This window comes from Sus scrofa, chromosome 6, assembly GCF_054392235.1.
Source record: "Sus scrofa isolate SSC_HxYL_T2T_F1_AM1 chromosome 6, Sscrofa_HxYL_maternal_Yorkshire_Landrace_v2.0, whole genome shotgun sequence".
Taxonomy (NCBI): Eukaryota; Metazoa; Chordata; class Mammalia; order Artiodactyla; family Suidae; genus Sus; species Sus scrofa.
In genome coordinates this window covers 33399684-33422261 of record NC_139388.1, presented here as the reverse complement: position 1 = coordinate 33422261, position 22578 = coordinate 33399684, and the positions used below count along the sequence as shown (strand labels likewise).

The 22578-nt window shown below is 45.2% G+C and overlaps 2 protein-coding genes across 3 annotated transcripts in view; both read right to left on the bottom strand.

Annotated features, from left to right (window-relative positions):
• RPGRIP1L (RPGRIP1 like) overlaps positions 1-22578 on the bottom strand; it is a 343331-nt gene that overhangs the window by 161695 nt on the left and 159058 nt on the right. The gene's annotated exons all lie outside the window — the stretch shown is intronic.
• AKTIP (AKT interacting protein) overlaps positions 1-22578 on the bottom strand; it is a 52036-nt gene that overhangs the window by 11239 nt on the left and 18219 nt on the right. The gene's annotated exons all lie outside the window — the stretch shown is intronic.

The following is a 22578-nucleotide window of genomic DNA, read 5'->3' as shown; positions in this document are numbered from 1 at the left end:
AACCTGGTAGAACACCAGGTGTGCCGTGAGAAACGCCCAGTTTCTAAGGAATGGAGGAGTGAAGGGACACGGAGGATGGGGAGCTAAACTTACTAAGTCATCCTTTGGCAGTAGCACTGCCAGAAGAGCGTTTGTAAAGTCCATATCGGACCCAATCTCTAGAACCCGAATCTGGAGAAGTACCAACAAAGTACCTTGGTCACAAGCTCCTCTGGTGGTCCTGGTATGCACTGAAGTTTAAAGACCCTCTCTCGTGGTAACATAGCTCCCGGTCCTCTGAGTTTTAACTTTTATTTTTACCTCGCAAACCCCTTCTTTGATCTGGAATATTTTTACCACATCTAACCCACGCTAACTGTAAAGTTAGAAAGGCGCTCAAAAGCCTTCCACGGGAGCCATTTCAGACGAATAAGATCTACACCCCGCCTGATTTCCAAGGCACCCCCCACGCTGGCCTCGTTCCCATACTCCCATTTCATTTCCCACGTTTCTCTCCAGCCTCATTCTGTGACGGCTGCCCTTGGCTTTCACACCTACAAGCCTTTTCTTACCATGGTCTCGTCTCTTGGGATGTCCTTCCAGTCTCCACCTAACTCTGTCTTATACCCAGAAAAGGACAAATAGTCTCTGATCGGGTTGCTTGTTCAATTTTTGGTTGCCTTTAACATTCTGGTAAAACCACCTCTTTGTGAAATGGCAGGCAGCTAAACGCCTCTAATCCCAAGGGTTGGTTCTGAGATCCACTTTCCTCTTCTAGCGAAAAACATTCCTGAGCCATTTCCTTTTGTCCAGTTTGAATACACTTAGGAATGCTCTAATGCCCTTAATATTCATCTCAGTGACTATGAAGAGGAAGATAAGCAGGAAATCCTTTCTCCTGGCCACAGGTGGTCTCCCTTGGCACTTCTCTAACCCAATCCTTCCCAACCTCCTTGGCAGACTCATCATCCTCTGAACTTTTTTCCAATCTCACCCTCTGCTCTCCTCCTTGGCAATCTCATCCCTTCCCTAAGCTTCGCCAAGGACTCACATCATTTTTCCAGCTCAGACCTCTCCACTGAGTGTCAGATGCCTACACCAAACTGCCCATTTAGCACCGGATCCTTCAGACACATTATTAGAATCCTTACAGCTGCCTGTGCTGGAAAACCCAACTCAAACCTGCTTGCAGAGCAAGGGGATTTGCTTCAAGTGGTAGGGCAGGTTACAGTGGTAGCACCCTGGGCTCTGGCACTGCTTTCCTTCTAGTGCCTGGAATTTTCAGGCTGGTGTAGCAAGATGGCTGTTGCCATTCCAGATACACTCAGATATGACAATGTCTAGCAAAATAAAAAGGATCCTTTTCTTCCAGGGGTCTTTTTAAAATTAGAGCTGCAGGAGTTCCCGTCGTGGCGCAGTGGTTAACGAATCCGACTAGGAACCATGAGGTTGCGGGTTCGGTCCCTGCCCTTGCTCAGTGGGTTAACGATCCGGCGTTGCCGTGAGCTATGGTGTAGGTTGCAGACGCGGCTCGGATCCTGCGTTGCTGTGCCTCTGGCGTAGGCCGGTGGCTACAGCTCCGATTGGACCCCTAGCCTGGGAACCTCCATATGCCGCGGGAGCGGCCCAAGAAATAGCAACAACAACAACAACAACAACAGAAAGACAAAAAGACAAAAGACAAAAAAATAAAATAAAATAAAATTAGAGCTGCAGCTGCTGGCCTACACCCCCAGCAATGCCAGATCTGAGCATGTCTATGACCTATGCTGCAGCTTGGGGCAACGCTGTATCCTTAAGCAACTGAGCGGGGCCAGGAATTAAACCCGCATCTTCACGGACGATGTGTTGGGTTCATAACCCAGTGAGCCACAGCGGGAACACTGGGGGTCTTTTTTGAAGAACAAAATACCCTTTCCCAGAAACTCACCAGAAGCAATGTTCACCTTTCAATGACCAGAAGTGAATCACTGGGTCTCTGCCCAAGGCGAAACCAGTCAAGGGCAAGTGGACTGAGTCTGCCACAATCGGGCTAGGGATCAGCAAGATTTACCCTGATCCCTGAACTTTGGGCAGAGGAGTGACATGCTTGGATTTATATTTTGCAAAGGCTGCTTTGTATGGAGAGCAGATTATAGGGCCACGAGAGCATTCGGGATATCACTGCAGTAGTGCAGTGAGAGATAACCACGTGAATTTGATAGTAGAGACAAAGAAGTGAATGAATTTGGATACTGAAGAGGTGGAATGGATGGGACTCCGCCAGGGATAAGATAGGGAGGGTCAGGGGATGAAGACAAGGCACGTATCATGGATGAAGTTTAGGTTTTGGCTGAGCTACTGGCTGAATGGTGAGGCTGTTCACTGAGATGAGAAAGAGTAAGCCATACTGTTTGCGGGAATGGGGGAGATGGCAGAAGGGTCTCTTTCGGACAGGCAACGTTTGGGGGGTTTCCATAAGCACTATTGCTTGTGTACCTAATAACCATTCCCCGGCTCTCCCTCCCCCTCCCCCCGCTTCTTCATTGCTAACAGAGCCTTGATTTTTGCGGAGGAGTCCAGACCCTCCCTGGTTCCCTATTGCTCTTGGGGCAAAGTCCAAGCTCCTTATTGTGGCTGTGGGCCCAGCATGGGGGCCCACACCTGTCCACCCCCACAAGCCCCAGGCTCTCCCACTCTGCCCCACCCTAAGAGGAAGCCTTTGTACTGGGTGTTCCCTCTACCTGGACCATCCACCCCTACACAGATCTCTGCTCAAACACACCTCCTCTGGACAATTTTCTATTTGGGAGATGGCTTATTAATATCTATCCATTCTAGGAGTTCCCATCATGGCGCAGTGGAAACAAATCCAACTGGGAACCATGAGGTTGCGTGTTCAATCCCTGGCCTCGCTCAGTGGGTTAAGGATCTGGCGTTGCCGTGAGCTGGGGTGTAGGTTGCAGACTCGGCTCGGATCTGGAGTTGCTGTGGCTCTGGCGTAGGCTGATGGCTACAGCTCCAATTCCACTCCTAGCTTGGGAACCTCTATATGCCGCGAGTGCGGCCCTAAAAGGACAAAAGACCAAAAAAAAAAAAAAAAAATATATATATATATATATATATATCTCCATTCTACACAGTGAAGTCCATGAGGAAGGAGCCATGTCTGTCTTGTTCTTTGTGGCCTCCCCAGCACCCAGTCTAATGCTGGGTGTAGTAAGTCTGCAACAAATATTTGACAAATGAAGGACAGAAGCAACTAGAGTACCAACCTGCCAACCCCAGCTCTACACCAAGAAAGTAGCTGATTATTAAAATGAGGATGATTTATTCAAATGAGGAGGCAGCTTTGAGATAACCTTTGAGATTGAAATATAAAGTATTAAGGAGAAGTTCCCACTGTGGCTCAGTGGGATAAGGACTTGAAGTCACTGTAAGGATGTGCGTTGGATCCCTGGCCTCACTCAGTGGGTTAAGGATCTGGCATTGTCATAAGCTGTGGTGTAGGATTCGGCTGCAGCTCCAATTTTATCCTTAGCCTGGAAACTTCCATATACCAAAGATAATGGCCAAAAAAAAAAAAAAAAAAAGACTCACAAAGAAGAGGAGAGAAAGAACTCAAAGAAAATAAGAAATGAAAAGGGGGAGTTCCCGTCGTGGCGCAGTGGTTAACGAATCCGACTAGGAACCATGAGGTTGCGGGTTCGATAAAAATTCTTACCAGAGTGGGTAAAGAGGGAACATATCTTAACATAATATAGGCCATTTATGACAAACCCACAACCAATATAATAGTCAACAGAGAAGAGCTGAAAGCCTTCCCACTAAAATTTGGAAGAAGATAAGGATGCCCACTCTCACCACTTTATTCAACATAGTATTGGAATTCCTAGCCACAGCAACCAAAGAAAAGAAACAAAAGGTATCCAAATTGGAACAGAAGAGGTAAAATTGCCACTCTCCACAAATGACATGACACTATATATCGAAAACCTTAAGGACTCCACACAAAAAGGACTCCAACTTATCAAGGAATTCAGCGAAGTAGCAGGACCACAGATTAACATTCAGAAATCAGTTGCATTTCTGTATACTGACAATGGAATATTAGAAAAGGAATGTAAAAATACAATATCTCTTAAAATCACAGCCCCCAAAATTAAAAACCTAGGAATAAACCTGACCAAGGAGGTGAAAGACTTATATGCTGAGAATTATAAAATATTAATCAAGGAAACTGAAGCAGATTCAAAGATATGGAAAGAGGAGTCCTCCATGTGGCGCAGTGGAAACGAATCCGACTAGGAAACATGAGGTTGTGGTTCAATCCCTGGCCTCGCTCGGTGGGTTAAGGATCCAGTGTTGCCTTGAGCTGTGGTGTAGTTTGCAGATGCAGCTTGGATCCCACCTTGCTGCGGCTGTGGTGTAGGCTGGCAGCTGCAGCTCAGATTCAACCCCTAGCCTGGGAACCTCCATATGACATGGGAGTGGCCCTAAAAAGCAAAAAATAAAAAATAGAAAGAAATGGAAAGATATTCCATGCTTCTAGATTGGAAGAATTAATATTAAAATGGCCAGACTTAGAGTTCCTGTCGTGGTTCAGCAGTAAAGAACCTAACTAGTATCCATGAAGATGCGGGTTTGATCCCTGACCTTGCTTAGACCCAGCGTTGCCACGAGCTGTGGTGTAGGTCACAGATGTGGGCTCAGATGCCATGTTGTGGTGGCATAGGCTGACAGCTACGGCTTCCATTCAACCCCTGGCCTGGGAACTTCCATATGCCACAGGTACAGCCCTGAAAAGAAGAAAAAAAAAAAAAAAAAAAAAGGTCATACTATTCAAAGCAACTTATAGATTCAGTGCAATCTCTATCAAATTACTCATGACATTTTTCACACAATTAGAACCATCAATCCAAAAGTTTATATGGAACCACAAAAGACCCAGAATTGCCAAAGCAATCCTGAGGGGAAAAAAAAAAAGCAAGAGGCATAACTCTCCAAGACTTCAGACACTATTACAAAGCTGCAGTAATCAAGACAGTGTGGTACTGGTACAAAAAGAGACATACAGGAGTTTCTGTCGTGGTACAGTGGTTAATGAATACAACTAGGAACCATGAGGTTGCAGGTTCGATCCCTGGCCTTGCTCAGTGGGTTAAGGATCTGGCGATGCCATGAGCTGTGGTGTAGGTTGCAGACGCAGCTCAGATCCCACGTTGCTGTGGCTCTGGCATAGGCCAGTGGCTACAGCTCCAATTGGACCCCTAGCTTGGGAACCTCCATATGCCACGGGAGCAGCCCAAGAAAAGGTCAAAAGACCAAAAAAAAAAAAAAAAAAAAAAAAAAAAAAAAAAAAAAAAAAAGACATACAAACCAATGGAACAGAATAGAGAACCCAGATATAAAGCCAGACATCTATGGTCAATTAATCTTCAACAAAGGAGACAAAAATATAAAATGGGAAAAAGTCTCTTCAGCCAGTGGTGCTGGGAAAACTGGACAGGTGCATGTAAATCAATGAAACTAGAACACACCCTCACACCATGCACAAAAATAAACTCACAATGGCTTACAGACCTAAAGACAAGACACCATAAAACTTCTAGAAGAGAACATAGGCAAAACATCCTCTGACGTCAACCATACAAATGTTTTCCTAGGTCAGTCTCCCAAAGCAATACAAATAAAAATAGGAGTTCCCGTCGTGGTACAATGGAAATGAATCCAACTAGGAACCATGAGGTTGCGAGTTAGATCTCTGGCCTCACTCAGTTAAGTATCCAGTGTTGTCGAGAGCTGCGGTGTAGATCGAAGACACGGCTCGGATCTGGCATGGCTGAGGCTGTGGTGTAGGCCAACAGCTGTAGCTCTGATTCAACCCCGAACCTGGAAACCTCCAGATGCCTCAGGTGCAGCCCTAAAAAGCCAAAAAATAAATAAATACAAAAATAAGCCTACGGGATCTAATCAAATTTACAAGCTTTTGTACAGCAAAGGAAACCATAAAGAAAACAAAAGACAGCCTATGGAATGGGAGAAAATACTTTCAAACAATGCAGCCGACGAGGGCATAATCTCCAAAATATACAAACAATTCATACAACTCAACAGCAAAAAAGTAAACAACCCAATTGAAAAGTGGGCAGATAGATCTGAATAGACATTTCTACAAAGAAGACATATAGATGGCTGACAGGCACATGAAAAAATGATCACTACTAATTATTGGAAAAATGAAAATCAAAACTACAATTAGGTACTGCTTCACACCAGTTAGAATGGCCATCTTTAGTAAGTCTACAAATAACAAATGCTAGAGAGGGCGTGGAGAAAAGGGAACACTCCTGCAATGTTGGTGGGAATGTAAACTGGTACAACCACTATGGAAAACAGTATGGAAGTATCTCAGAAAACTAAATCTAGAACTACTATATGATCCAGTGACCCCACTCCTGGGCATATATCTGGACAAAACTTTCCTTGAAAAAGATATGTACCCCTATGTTCATTGCAGTACTATTCACAATATCCAAGACATGGAAACAACCTACATGTCCACTGACAGATGAATGGATTAAGAAGATGTGGTATATATACACAGTGGAATACTCTCAGCCATAAAAAAAGAACAAAATAATGCCATTTGCAGCAACATAGATGCAACTAGAGATTCTCATACTGAGTGAAGTTAAGTCAGAGAGAGAAAGATTCTATATCACTTATCTCTGGAATCTAATATATGGTACTAAGGAAGCTGTCTACAGAAAAGTAACAAACTCATGGACATGGAGAACAGACTTGTGGTTGCCAAAGCGGAGGGGGAGGGAGTGGGATAGACTGGGAGTGTGGGGCTAGTAAGTACAAACTATTGCATTTGGAGTGGATAAGCAATGAGATCCTAACTATATCTAAACACTTGTGATGGAACATGATGGAGGATGTGAGAAAAAGAATGTATATGTGTAACTAGGTCACTTTGCTGTACAGCAGAAATTGACAGAACATTGTAAATCAACTATAATAAAATTTTTTTTAAGTACTGGGGAAAAAACTCCTGACACTAAACCTTATCTATAAAAAACCTTTTCAACCACTTCATATTCATTATTTTAAGTTTTTGGAGCACATCTGATATTTGCGTCAAAAGATGAATTCTTCTTGCATCAGGACATAACAGATATGTGATTTATAGGAGTATTAAAGACTCCTGCTCATGTTCTAACCAGAAAAACATTAACTGAATCCATCCTTTGGGTCTTTGATAAAATTACCTGTACAAAGCAGTTTAGATCACTGATTTAATACTAAAGGAAGGACTGAAGAGAAGGAAGGGGACAAATGATGCTAAGTTTCATACACCTGCACACACCTGAGCCAGTATTTTAAGCTTCATCCATTTGCTTCCTAAATTCTTTTCTGAAAGGTAGATTCTTATATACTGATATAGTGTATCACTGATTATACCGATTGTTCAAGACACATGAGATGATTAGAAAGCTCTGCATTTATTTTATACATGAGAGAAAAATGAAGCAACACATCACAAGCATTTCTTTATGGATGGTAATATTTAGAATGATACTAAAGTAGGCACTGAAATTGTTTTTGTTTTTTGCTCTTTAGGGACCTGCACAGATGGAGTTTCCCAAGCTAGGGGTTGAACTGGAGCTACAACTGCTGGCCTACACTACAGCCCACAGCAATGTGAAATCCGAGCTGTTTTTGCAACCTACAGCACAGCTCATGGCAATGCCGACCCTTAACCCACAGAGCAAGGCCAGGGATCGAACCTGCATCCTCCTGGATCCTAGTTGGGCTCCTTAATCGCCAAGCCACAAAGGGAATTCCCTGTTTGTTTAATGAATGGATTTAAGGAAGGATATTAAATAAGTACTCATCTTTTGGTTAATAAAAATCCTCAGATATGGCAGAAATCATGAATTTTTGACAATGCGTGAAGTGTGAGAAGCACCACTACAGAGGATGATGGGGCTTTTATCCTTTCTACATCCTCAATGATCATTGCAGTTCTTGCTTACAACATCGCAGATGTGCTTCCAGTTTTAGATTGCATCACATTTTCTTCCCTGACCTAGTTCCTCTAACTCCTGACTCTCCAGTAAATGAGTGAGTTACGGTTGGGTGATTAGATAGATAGATGAAAAGATGACTTTTACAGACTACGGCATATTTCACATCTAAATCCGAGTAGCTGATGGGCTACTATAAGTTATTATGTCTCAAAGAAAAGAAGTGTCACACAACACTGCAGCTCATAGAAGGCCAGAATAGAGCTGATTTTCTTTTATAACCAAACAGGGCTTTGAACATGGCATGACATGACAAATAACCACCCCCGCTCTCTTAGCATGTGGCTAACTCTTCTACCAGCCACAAGAGCTACCATCTCTTTGATTGGCATTCTTTGCAAAATCACCTCGCTCTGCAGTTTCTGAGCATTTGGAAGGATGACAAAGGTTTCAGCTTAGTTTTAGCTAGAGCGGCAGATTCAGAAAAAGAAAACCAAAAGGAGAGAAAGCAGTATTCATCCACTGATAAATAATTCAGGGTATGCTGTAGGCAGGGCACTGTTCCTGACATAGACACCTTCCTTTGTCACAGCAGGTAAATAGTGAGACAAGAAGTTCCAGTGATTTTGAAAGGCTGCCACCCAAAGCAAATGACACCTTCACCATCACTTATTCCAACTACTTACTATGAAAATTTTCAGTCATACAGAAGAAATAGAGTATAGCAACCAGCCTTATACTCATCACCCAGATTCCATAATGGTTATAATGGTGTAATGGTCTTGCTGTTTTTTTCCTATTTTTTTCTTCCTGTATCATTTAAAAATAAATTGCAAAAAGATATCAGGATGGTGAAGTAGGAGGATGAGGAATTCACCCCTCCCCGCACCCTCCATGAATACATCAAAAATACATCTCTACATGTGGAGCAATTTTCACTGAAAACTAACTGGAGACTGACAGAATGACTCTTGTAGAACCAAGGCCGTAAGAAAGATCCATACAGAATTGGGTAGGAAGGGAAGAAGCAGCAATCAGGTCAAGACCTGATTGACCTGAGCCCCAGGGAAGGGACTCAGAAGAGGAGGGGGATTACATGGGCAGAGATCCCCCCTGGGGAGTAAGCAGTTCAAGCCATGTATTGACCACACCAGCCCTTGGGTAGGGTCTGACATGGGGAAGATAAATCCCCTAGGCTGTCTGGAAAGCCAATAGGACTAACAGGAGGAATGTGGGAAGCCTGTACTCTGCCTGTGAGGAGCATGTACATGCTTGCTTACTCCCAAAACAAGGCAGAGAGGGGGCAGATTGAAACTGCCTGGGATTCTGGCAGGTTTCTTGCAACTGCCCTGGCACACAAGCCAGCCTGAGCTGAGTGCTTGCACCAGCCCTGCCTGCTCTGCAGCACAGAGCCACAGTGAGTGAGGGCTGCACTGGCCAAGGGGAGAGTCAGCTGTGAGGGATGATGGTGGCTTGGACCTGGAATGGCTTCTGAGTGGGGAGGGGGAGACCATGAACATGAGTTCATGGAGGTAGTGCATCAGAAGCCATCTGGGGCCCTGACTGTGGTCATGGCCACCACAGCCTGGCTCATGCCAAACACCAGCACCAGTTCCTCTTGCTCCAGCACTGCTCGCTCCCCTCTGGGAAAAGGAATCAGTGCTGGGATAGTGGAGAGAACATATTTAAAGGAAACAGAGCTAGTTAGCCCTGGCTCTCAGGGCTTCTGCTCCAGCAATTGGGACTTGCTGGCCCCTAAGCACAAGAGAAGCCCTGGCTCAAACCTGGTGCTGGCTCTAGCCCCTTCAACTCCAGCTCACCCCCTACCAAGGTGATAGCTAACAGCACACTCTGGAGAAAGGGGTGGAAAATGTATTTGATGAAATTATGGCTGAAAACTTCCCAAACCTGAAGAAGGAAACATATCCAGGTACAGGAAGCACAGCATATCCCAAACAAGATGAACCCAAACACACCCACACCAAGAAATATCATAATTAAAATAACAAAGGTTAAAGAGAGGATTCTAAAGATAGCAAGAGAAAAATAAAAGAGTCATATATACAAGGGGACCCCCACATAAAATGATAAATGTTTTTTTCTGTAGAAACTTTGCAGGCCAGAAGGGAGTGGCATGATATATTTAAAGAGCTGAAAGGGAAAATCCTGCAACCTAGGATACTCTGCCTAGTAATACTATAATTTAGAACTGAAGGAGAGATAAAGAACTTCTCAGACAAATGAAAACTAAGAGTTCACCAATACTAAACCTACCCTAAAAGAAAAGTTAAAGGTTCTTCTAAATAGAAAAGAAAAGGCTATAAGAAGAAACACCCATAGGAAAGGGAAAATCCCACTAGTAAAGGCAAATATACATGAAAGGATCAACCCCTTAAAAAGGCTAGTACAAAGATTGAAAGGCAAAAAATGTAAAATCAACTATAATAATCAGTAATGTATAAACATAAAGGTTTAAAATGACATCAAAAAGACAAAATGTGTGAGAGAGGAGTAAATAGTGTAGATCCTTTATAAAGTGCTTGAATTTAAATGACTATCAGTTTAAAACAAGTAGATATAATTTTAGGTCAACATATATGAATGAACCCCATGGTAACCACACCAAAACCTACAACAGATGCACAAAAGCTAGAGAGAAAGTAATACCAGCATGCCATTAAAGAAAAATCAACAGAGAATTCTCATCATGGCTCAGCAGAAAGAACCTGACTAGTACCCCATCATGGCTCAGCAGAAAGAATCTGACTAGGTTCAATCCCTGGCCTCACTCAGTGGGTTAAGGATCCAGTGTTGCAATGAGCTGTGGTGTAGGTCGCAGATGGGGCTCAGATCCCACGTTGCTGTGGCATAGGCCAGCAGCTACAGCTTCAATTCTGCCCCTAGCCTGAGAACCTCCATATACTATGGGTGTAGCCCTAAAAAGACAAAAACAAAACAACAACAACAACAAAATCAACAAATCAAACCACAAAGGAAGAAACTAAAAGAAGAACAGAGAGGAACAACAAAACAACCAGAAAACAAGTAACAAAAAGGGTAATTAGTATATACCTATCTATAATCACTGTGTCAATGGACCAAAAATGCTCCAATCAAAAGATATAAGGTGGTTGATTAGATAAAGAACTAAGACCCATTTATATGCTGCTTACAAAGAGACTCACTTTAGAGATAAAGACACACAGAGAGTGAAAGTGAAGGGATGGGAAAAGATATTTCATGCAAATGGAAACAGGAAGACAGTGGGAGTAGCAATATACACATCAAACAAAATCAACTTGAAACAAAGTGAGACTATAACAAAAGACAAGGTCATTGTACAATGATGAAGGGATCAATACAAGGAAAGGATATAACACTTGTTAACATATGTGCATCTAATACGGAAACACCTGAATACATAAAGCAAATATTAACAGACATCCAAGGGGGAAACCAACAATAACACAAAAACAGTAGAGACCTTTAACATCCCACTTACATCCCTGGACAGAGGATCCAGCAGAAAATCAATAAGGAAACAGCAGTCTTAATGGAAAGTTTAGACCACCTGGACTATTAGATGCCTATGAGACATCTCATCCCAAAACAGCAGAATACACATGCTTTTCAAGTGCATATGGAACGTTCTCCAGGATAAATCATGTGCTTGGCCACAAAAACAAGTCTCAACAAAGATGAGAGGACAGAAATTACATCAAGCATTTTTAATAGCACAATGGTATGAAACTAGAAATCAATTATGGGAAGAAAAATGGGAAGAACACAAACTGAACAACATAGTTTGTGGAGACTAAACAACATACTACTAAAAAAAAAAAAAAAAAAGAAAAAAGAAAAGACAAACAAAGAAAAAAGGAGGAGTTCCCATTGTGGTGCAGCAGAAACGAATCCAACTAGTATCCATGAGGATGCAGGTTTGATCCATGGCCTCACTCAGTGGGTCAGGGATCTAGCATTGCCATGAACTATGGTGTAGGTTGCAGACATGGCTGGGATCCCAGGTTGCTGTGGTGTAGGTTGGCAACTGTGGCTCCAACTGGACCCCTAGCCTGGGAAATTCCATATGCCGTGGATGTGGCCCTAAAAAGAAAAAAAAAAAAAAAACAGATAAAAGTCCTGTTTAAAATCACATCAAAAAGGATAGAATACCTACGAATTAAACCAAGGATGTGAAAGACCTATAGTCTGAAATCTATAAAATATTAATAAAGGAAATTGAAGATGATACAAAGAAACAGAAAGCTATCCCAAATTCATGGACTGGAGGAATTAATATAATTAAAATGTCCATACCCAAAGCAATCCCTATCAAAATACCCATGACATTTTCTACAGAACTGGACAAATAATCCTAAAACTTATATAAAAGCACAAAAGACCCTGAATTGCCAAGGCAATTTTGAGAAAAAAGAAGGAAGCTTGAGGTATCACGGTCTCTGATTTTAGACTATGCAACGAAGCTAGAATAATCAAAACAGCATGGTACTGGCACAAAAATAGACACATGGATCAATGGAACAGAATAGAGAGCCTATAAATAAATCCACATACTTTTATGGTCAATTAATCTACAAAAAGGAGGCAAGATAGGTCTCTTCAATACATGTTGATGAGGAAACTGGCAGCTACGTGTAAAAGAGTGATTTTAGAACATTTTCTCACACCATATACAAAAATAAACTCAACATGGATTAAAGACCTAAATATAAGACCTGAAGCCATAAAACTCCTAAAAGGAAACAAACAGGCAGAATACTCTTTGATGTCAAAGATAACAATAGGATTTTGGATCTGTCTCCTAAGGCAAAAGAAACAAAAGCAAAACAAAACAAAATGGGGCCTAATTAAATTTAAAAGCTTTTGCTCATCAAAGGAAACCACCAACAAAAGCCAACCTACCCAATGTGAAAATACTGGCAAATGAGACAAACAAGGGATTAGTATCTGAAATGTATAAACAGCTCAGACAACTTAATATCAGAAGAACAAACAGCTCAAATTAAAAATGGGCAGGTGGAGTTCCCATTGTGGCTCAGTGGAAACAAAACCCGACTAGTATCCATGAGGATGTGGGTTTGATCACGGGCCTTGCTCAGTGGGTTAAGGATCCGTACAGCATTGCCGAGAGCTGTGGTGTAGGTCAGAGATGTGGCTCGGATCTGGCATTGCTGTGGCTGTGGTGTAGGCTGGCAGCTGCAGCTCCAATTAAACCCCTAGCCTGGGAACTTCCATATGCTGTGGGTGAGCCCTAAAAAAGAAAAAAAGAAAAAAAAAGACAGGAGACCTTAATAGACATTCTTCCAAAGAAGACATACAGACGGCCAGAAGGCACAAGAAAAGATGCTCAATAGTGCTAATCATCAGAGAAATGCAAACCAAGACCGCAATGAGATATCACCTCACACTTGTCAGAATAGCTATCATCAAAAGTCTACAAATAACAAATGCTGGCAAAGATGTGGAGCAAAGGGACCTCTTGTACACCGTTGGTAGGAATGTAAATCAGTGTCACCACTATGGAAAACAGAATGAAATTTCCTCAAAAACAAAAAAATAGAACAATCACCTGATCCAGCAATTCCACTCCTGGGTATATATGTAGAAAAAAATTTAAACACCTATTTGAAAAGATACACACATGCCGATGTTCATAGCAGCATTATTCACAAGAGTCAGGATGTGGAAGCCACCCAAGTGCCCATCAACAGATGAATGGGCATTCCCATCGTAGCTCAGCAATTAACGAATCTGACTAGCATCCATGAGGACGCAGGTTCGATCCCTGGGCTCACTCGGTGGGTTAAGGATCTGGCGTTGCCATGAGCTGTGGTGTAGGTTGCAGATGTGGCTTGGACCCTGTGTTGCTGTAGCTGGGGTGTAGGCCGGCAGTCCAGCTCTGATTTGACCCCTAGCCTGGGAACTTCCATATACCGCAAGCGCAGCCCTAAAAAGCACAAAAACAAAAACAGAAAACAGATGAATGGATAAAGATGATGTAGTATATATCAACGATGCTTTCACTGAAAAATGTGGTGTATATAAACGGAATACTACTCAGTCATAAAAGAATGCAATACTTCCATTGGCAACAATGTGGATGGACTTGGGGGGTTTATGCTTCGTGAAATACATCAGACAGAGAAAGAAAAATACTATAACACTTATACGTGGAATTTGAAAAATAACACAAATGAATGAATATTAAAAAACAGAAACAGACTCACAGATATAGAAACCAAACTAGTGGTTACCAGTGGGGAGGGGCAAGGTCAAGGTAGGGGGTTAAGACAGACTACTGTGCATAAAATAAATAAGCACCGAGGATATGCTGTACAGCACAGAGAAATACAGCCATCATTTTGTGCTAACTTTAGAGTATAATCTATAGAAACGTTGAATCACTATGCTGTACACCTAAAACTTTTATATTGTAAATAAAATATACTGCAGTTAAAAAGAACACGTTATGGAGTTCCTGTTGTGGCGCAGTGCGTTAAGAACATGACGGAAGTGTCTGTGAGGATGGGGGTTTGATCTCTGGCCTGGCTCGTGGGTTAAGGATCTGGCATTGCCGCAAGGTGTGAGTCACAAGGCTCGGATCTGGCATTGCTGTGGCATAGGGTGGCAGCTGCAGCTCCAATTTGACTCCTGGCCAAGGAACTTCCATATGCCACAGTCAAGGCCATAAAGAGAGAGAGAAAGGGAAAAAAAAAAAAAAAAAAAGACAGACAGACAGAACAAGTTGGGGTCATCATGAACTTCACCCCTGGATACCTTAGCATTTGTCTCCTAAGGTCTAGAATACTCCCCTACCTACAGGGCCACCATCACACTTGAGAAAATGCTCTAAATGCCCAGCCTCATTGCAGGCTCTTATTGTCACACATCATAAAAAGCTTTTATAGTTAGGATTTTCCAAAGCCAGGATCCAAATGAGTCATTCACTGCATGTCGTTGTTACGTCTCTTTAATCTCTGTCATAGACCAGTCCTTCCCCCACCCCTACGACATGGACCATTTGAACAGACCAGGCGGGATTTCTTGTGATGTTGTGTAGGTGGCTCCTCTATCCCAGCATTTCTTGTGTACAGTGAGGTCTTAACACTTGATTAGATCCAGCCTTTCTGGCAGGTGTACCTCACAGGGGAGGAGCTTATTTTGACCCCTTGAACTACTGATTTAGCAGAACTGCATCCTGATGGTTGTGCATCAACAATTAAAAGCAGAAATACTGTCTGGGCTAACACAAGGCCCTTTGACTAGCTGGCACTGTAAATAGTGGTGAATTTGGAAGTTTCCAGTTGGGTATTTTGGGTGCAGCGACTTCCCACTCTTAAGGCTGACTTCCTGTCAATGACTTTGACCTCGCCAATAGCATAGAGACCATCAATTAGACTTACTATAGTGGCCACTTGCTGGGTACTTAATGTCAGTCAGGTTGAATCCAGTTGGAAAAACAAAACTGAACGTGCTTCAGAAGACACCACCAGAGAAAGTGGGTGGTGGGCTAGTAAAGCGGAAGTGGGGGAGGGAGGGGGTCTCAAGGATGATGTTTATGCATTTCACACTTGAATGTTTGCTACACCACCCCCTGCAGCCCAGCCCCAGCCTCAGGGCGCAGCTGTTACATTGTAATTAAGGACCATCACTTTTTCTTCCCTTCTCTGATGTGACAAGGTACCAGACATTCCTTAATGTGTTAAGAAGAGAAAATAGAGACTGCTTAAAGGATTATTAAAGCCCCGTGCACAGTTGCTTTCTTTGGCAATGCGACTCTAAACAAATGTGACAGCAGAGACGATTACTGGATATCCTGATGGGTTCGTATGAATGTATTTGTATTTTTCCCAGTAACAGGCAGCCGTGTCTTCTGACCCCATTTCTATGGCCCTTCCCTTTGAATTGAGGCGAACTGGCAAACCTTGCCCTCCTGTGTCTAAAGCAGAAGCGCAGGCTGAGTAAATAACCCAAGGGAAGTGGATTTTGACTTCTCCTGAGGCAGGGTCGAGTGCCCTCTGGTGGGCAATGGGAAGAATGCATGGAGCAGAGGAGAACTTAATTTACCCAAGGATGTTTCTCATAGAAAATATTAAATGTACATTTTATTTTTTTTTTGTCATTTGTCTTTTTTGTTGTTGTTGTTGTTGTTGCTATTTCTTGGGCCGCTCCCGCGGCATATGGAGGTTCCCAGGCTAGGGGTTGAATTGGAGCTGTAGCCACCAGCCTACGCCAGAGCCACAGCAACGCGGGATCTGAGCCGCGTCTGCAACCTACACCACAGCTCACGGCAACGCCGGATCGTTAACCCACTGAGCAAGGGCAGGGACCGAACCCGCAACCTCATGGTTCCTAGTCGGATTCGCTAACCACTGCGCCACGACGGGAACTCCTAAATGTACATTTTAAATAGACCCACACGCTTTAAACCCTGAGCCTACACTTGCATTCCGGAAAAAAATTCACAGCTAAAAGAGCTCTATTTCTCTTACACAAAGCACCTAAGAGTCTCAAGCAGGGCAGCATCGCCCCCAGGGGTTCAAGTACCCCGAGATGAAGAATGGATTCAAGAAAGATGTTTTTTGCGGAGCCTTTCACCTAAGATACCTTAAACACGCTGTAAGTATTATCTCAGAAGCCATCCCGCAGGGCTGCCCCACCTAAGAAAGTTCATGCCTTTAACCTTGTGCAGCTCCCCGCTGGTATTCTTCTCACACTTGGCTTTATCCCTTTCAACCAACTCCCTCCCACCTCCATCAAACCCAGAACTTAGAATTTTCATTCCCTAGAACAGGAGTGATGACTAAAGGTTAACCCTTCCACACACTCTAGGACCCAAAGCTTGAACCTAAAGAAAGAGAGGTAACACTAACAGCAGAGTTTCTGAAACTGAGCAGGGCCCTGTGGGGCTCCTGGGCACACAAGCTTTTCTGTGTCTCCCGTTTCTGGTTTTTGGGGAATGGGCTTCAGCCCCCATGACATTCCCCAAGTTGCAAAAAGCAGGTTCAGACAGTTGCCCATCAGGGAAATGAGGGGATGCAGAGACCAGAGAGGAGCCGTCCAGACACAACAGTGCAGCCTTGGGGCAGGGTCCTGGTTCCTCCTCAAGGAATATGCATAACAATATCTTTGAGGGCCTCCACAGAATTGGGCCCCCCTCCCCAACAAATGGAAGGTGTTGATGAAGCAGTCTTCCTTCTAAAAGAAGGACCTTCAGACCCAATCCTGGGACCACCTAGACACCAGCTTTGAAAAACAATGCAAGCTCTCATCTAGCCTGATCCTTATCAGTGGCCCTATTTTTCACTCCCAAACTATAAAACCACCTCCCAACTTCTCCCAAGGGGGCCCAGTCTTAATAAGGCATTAGGCTGCTGCGGCCTCCTTTGCCTGGTAAAGCAATAAAGCTCTCTTTTCCTCCTTCGCCAAAACCTCTGTCTCCGTGTTTCTATTCGGCACTGTTGAGCAAAGGCCAAATTCTGGAAACATTTCCAGCACGGACCCAGAGCACGGCGACCGAGTCTGTGGTCTGGGGAATAAGGGGACGTGGTGAAGGGAGGGATTCAGAGAGGCTAGGGGCTCGGAGGCACAGGTTCTCACCCACCTCCGCTTCAAGGCTCCACACCCACGCCGTGTTAAGAGGGCTACTGGGTTGCCCAGAAAAAGGCCAGCCCCCCAAATGCCCACATGAATAAGGAAAAGGTTGATTCACCAGGTATCTTTGACCAAGTCTGTGTTCAGGTGAAAATGCAGGGGGTGGAGGTGTCCCCAGCCAGGGGCAGCACTCCTGGTGATGGAGTCACTCAGTGGGTAGACCAGCACCTGAGGATCCTGTGATCCAGCTTCTCAGGACAAATATTTACATGAATCACTGATGAGTGGAAGCAGCACAGGTTGCACTGGTCTGAGGGTGTCAGCAGGATCCTTCTGGAAAGCAGATTAACGCAGGTAAAGAGTGCTCTGGGGTCAGCTGGGAAAAATCCCAGCTTCCAAGCGGGTTTGGGAGAAAACTTGCAGTCCCCATCCCCCAAACCACCATCCACCCACATCTTCACAACCTGTACCTGGTTTACCTGGTTTTTTTTTTTTTTTTTTAATCTTTCTAGGGCCGCACCTGCGGCATATGGAAGTTTCCAGGACTACACCACAGCCACACAATGCCAGATCCTTAACCCACTGAGCAAGGCCAGGGGATTGAACCCACATCCTCATGGGTACTAGTTGGATTCATTACCACTGAGCCACAATGGAACTCCTACCTGGGTCTTTCTACCTTAAATCCCAGCCTGGGGTGTGCTAGGAGGCCCTGGCTACCAGTGCCTGGGGGAGTCTTCCTCGTTCCTTCTGGAATAGCCACGGTGACTTAACACTTAGCCATCTGTGCCAAATGCAACCCTTGGGCTGATTAGAGGGTGTGTGGCTATTGCTTCCTGCTCAGGAATATCACTTAGCGCAAGAATGCGGGGTCATGTATACATGCAGCGGATGGGGGGGCAAAGAAGTACGCCACAAAGCAGATGATCCCGGAGTCACGCATAGGCCTCCATGGCTACAATCCTGGTCCAGGCCACCATGACCTCTGACCTCTCACCTGGATGACAGCACCAGTCTCCTCGCTTCCTCTGGCTTTCCCTGCCTCCTCAGTCTGTCCTCAACCTGGCAGGGAGAGTGAGCAAGGTATCTTCAAGTCAGGCCACGTCACTGTGCTCAAACCCCCAATGGGGAGTTCCCATTGTGGCTCAGCGGTAACCAATCTGACTAGGACCCATGAGGATGAGGGTTCGATCCCTGGCCTCGCTCAGTGGGTTAAGTATCTGGCATTGCTGTGAGCTGTGGTGTAGGTCACAGATGTGGCTTGGATTTGGCGTTGCTAAGGTTGTGGCGTAGGCCAGCAGCTCTAGCTCTGATATGACTCCTAGCCTGGGAACTTCCATATGCCTCGGGTGCGGCTCCAAAAAAAAAAAAAAAAAAGAATGCAATGGTTTCCCATCTCCTGCAGACTGAAGGCCTAAGAGATCCCAGGTAATCTAGCCCCTGTCACTACTCACCTGTCCCCAGCTCCTCCTCTGACTTCATCTCCTCCTCACCCAGCTCCAGCCTGGATGGACTCTGCTGTTTACAGATTTCTCTAAGCTTTGGGCACAGGCAAATGGCCCCACAGGGAACATAACTGCATGAATCAAGCCAGGTCTAAGCCAATAGATCTAAATCTTCTGGTGCCACAGCCGGGCCACACACCTGTCTCATTATATTGCATCTAAAACAACACTAAGCCAAAGAACAAGTGACCCAAAGTGGCATGCAAGCTGCCAGTTTGCAATCCCTACATACAGCTAAATATTGTCCATCTGGGAGTTCCTGCCATGGTGCAGCAGAAGCAAATCTGACGAGGAACCCATGAGGTTGCGAGTTCGATCCCTGGCCTTGCTCAGTGGGTTAAGGATCTGGCATTGCCATGAGCTGTGGTGTAGGTCGCAGACACAGCTCAGATCTGGCATGGCTGTGGCTGTGGTGTAGGCTGGCAGCTACATCTCCAATTGGGCCCTTAGCCTGGGAACCTCCGTATGCTACGGGTGTGGCCCTAAAAAGATAAAAAACAAAATTGTCCATCTGGTCTAGATGCATAGATTCCTATGAGGACTCCTGGGCCACTGAGCAGCCATCAGTCTCTGCCTTTGGGTGCTGGAAACACCAAGGAAACAAAGACCAAGAAAACCTTTTTTTTGTGTGTGAGGAATTAAGTAAAGAGTAGTAAGTGTAGCATTTGACTTCAAAAAGCTTGCAACCTAGGAGTTCCCTGGTGGCCTGGTGGGTTAAGGAGCTGGCACAATGACTGCTGTGGTTCAGATCATTGCTGTGGCGCAGAATCGATCCCTGGCTGGGGAACGTCCACATGCTGCAAGTGCAGCCAAAAAGAAAAAAGCCTGCAATCTAGTCAAGAGAGAGAGAGGATCAATGGGAGAGAAAGTGGCCAATGCACAGGTCCCTTCCTTGGATGGGCCAAGCTGGGCTCTGCCAAAGGTGCTGGAGAGACCCGAAGTGGATGGCCACAGATTTAATGGTTTGGCACAGCAATCTTGCACTGGTGAGAAACCCAGGACAGGAAAGAGAAACGTCCCTTTGATGAGGACACATGTCCTGCATCCCTGGATTTGTGCCACAGTCCTCTGGGTTTGGCTGAGTGGCCCCTGAAGGCATCCTGACTACTCTCTAGTTTACTCAGGAGAAGGATTACTTCTTTTCTTTTCTTTTTAGGGCCTCACGCATGGCATATGGAGGTTCCCAGGCTAGGGGTCGAATCAGAGCTGTAGCTGCCAGCCTACACCCAGCCACAGCAATTCAGGATCCGAGCCACATATGTGAGCTATGCCACAGCTTGTGGCAATGCTGGATCCTTAACCCACTGAGCAAGGCCAGGCATCGAACCTGCATCCTCATGCATGCAAGTTGGGTTCTTAACCTGCTGAGCCACAGGGGGAACTCCAGGATCATGTTTTATTTTGACTTAGCACATCAACTCCCTGGGGAAGGTTCCATTGTCAGGACTTACAGCATAAGTTAAAAAGACCAGAGAACAGCCCAGCCAGGAATAAGAGGGTCTGTCAATCAGCTGTGGCCTTCTGTGCCTCTATCTTCTTTTTTTTTTTTTTTTTTTTTTTTTTTTTTGCAGTTCTGCCACCTCTTCCTGATCTCTGGGAGAATCCTAATGAATGCTTCTTTGAGTCAGCACCTGGGAGGAGCTCACAGGAGCACCGTGGCACCTCAGGGAGGCCTCCGCCTGCCAGGGCCTTCCTCTGGTTGGCAGGTCACCGCCCTTCTCTCTGCTCACCCAGGAGCTGGCTGACTGCTTGTGGGGAAAGGAGGGGCATAAAAGAGATGATTTCAGCACAAAACAGTGGTCACGACAAGCCCCTCGGTGACACTGCATTTGGTTTGACAGCCACAGAGGACACTGAGGATTTTTCCACGACAGCAAGCACTTCTGCTCATCCCCTTCCTTTGCTACCTACACACCCAAGAAGTCCAAGGGGCAGGGCTGTGTGTCAGAGGAACAGCCCCACCTGCAATAGGATCAGGACAGATCGGACCCATCCTGGCTCCAGAGAGCCACCCGCGGAGTTCCTGCCTGATTTCTGCCTAATTCAGGCCGGGGCCAGTAGGTTAGTGGCTTTACAGCTTGACCTACTGAAGTTGGGGGGGAGGGACGGGACTCTAGGCTCAGAGGCATTCCCTAGCACCCACCTTTGCAGGAGCCTGGCAGAGTTGGAGCCAGGCTTCTGATTCTCCAGGGTCATGCCCTTCGTGAGAGCACACATACCCGCCTCCATCCTCATGTGTCGTTTGTATTACTTTTCAAGACACACTGTTTCTTAGTTGTGTCTCTCCACCTGACCCACCGTCCTGCCACCATAGGACACCCGAGAGTGTGGCCACTTGCCTGAGTGTCCCCAAAGAAAGGTCTTTGCTTCTACCACTTGGTATCTACTCCTTAGAAACAGAAAAATAACCCCAGGCTGTAGGGAGGTGAGCGCTGGGGGAGCTGTGGACGAGAAATCCATCCCTGTCATCATCTTGCTGGATTGTCACCATCAGCTGGGACAGGGGGGTCCTACCTCTTGGAGGAGGTGCCTCAGCTTTCCCCACTGTGAACCAGGGAGACAGGCTGCGAGTCCTTCACCCCTTCCAGGTCGCAACTTGTCAGTGTTAAAGATCTCAGGTCAGAAAGTATTTTAAAGATAAAACAGGGAGTTCCCGTTGTGGCTCAGTGGGTTAAGAACCGGACATAGCGTCCATGAGGATGTGGGTTCAACTCCTGGTCTCGCTCAGTGGGTGAAGGATCTGGTGTTGCCCCTGCAGGCTGCGGTGTAGGTCGCAGAGATGGCTTTGGATTCGGAGTTGCTATGGCTGTGGCGCAGCCCAGCAGCCACAGCTCTGATTCAGCTTCTAGCCTGGGAACGTCCATATGCCGCAGGTGCAGCTCTAAAAAAGAAAAAAAGATGAAAGATAAAATAGTGCAGCCCTCCGATTTTGCAGAAGAAATGGAGACGCGGGAAGGAGAAGTGAGGTCTACCGTCTCCCAGCTCATCAGCTGCACATGTGGTGGTGCGTGGGTCCGGGTGTGCGTGCACGAGCGTGTGTGCAGTGTGTGTACATGTGTACGTGCAGGGAAGGGTCAGGGAGGGTAGGAGCAGAGAGCCAAGCCCAGGCAGAACATCTCTCTCCTTGCACAGATCACCCCCGAGATTTTCTGGACTTTACAGGTGGAACTGAAGATAAATGGATTAGCCAGGTGAATAAACCGGCATTAAAAACTTTCTGAAAAATCAATTTGAGAGAGAAGATTTGGGCAAATAACACATGATCAACTGTGTCAGGAAGCTTGACTCAATCGATGCCTGCAAGCCTGGTAAACAATTTCTGATCTACGGGCCCCCGCGGTCTCCTCACTGGTGATAGTTACCTCGGTAATTGGACCGTGGGATGAGGCCCGGCCGGAGTGAAAGGCATTAAAAATGATGTCTCTTCAAGTGAAAATTAATTTCTTTGCTGACCAACAAAGACC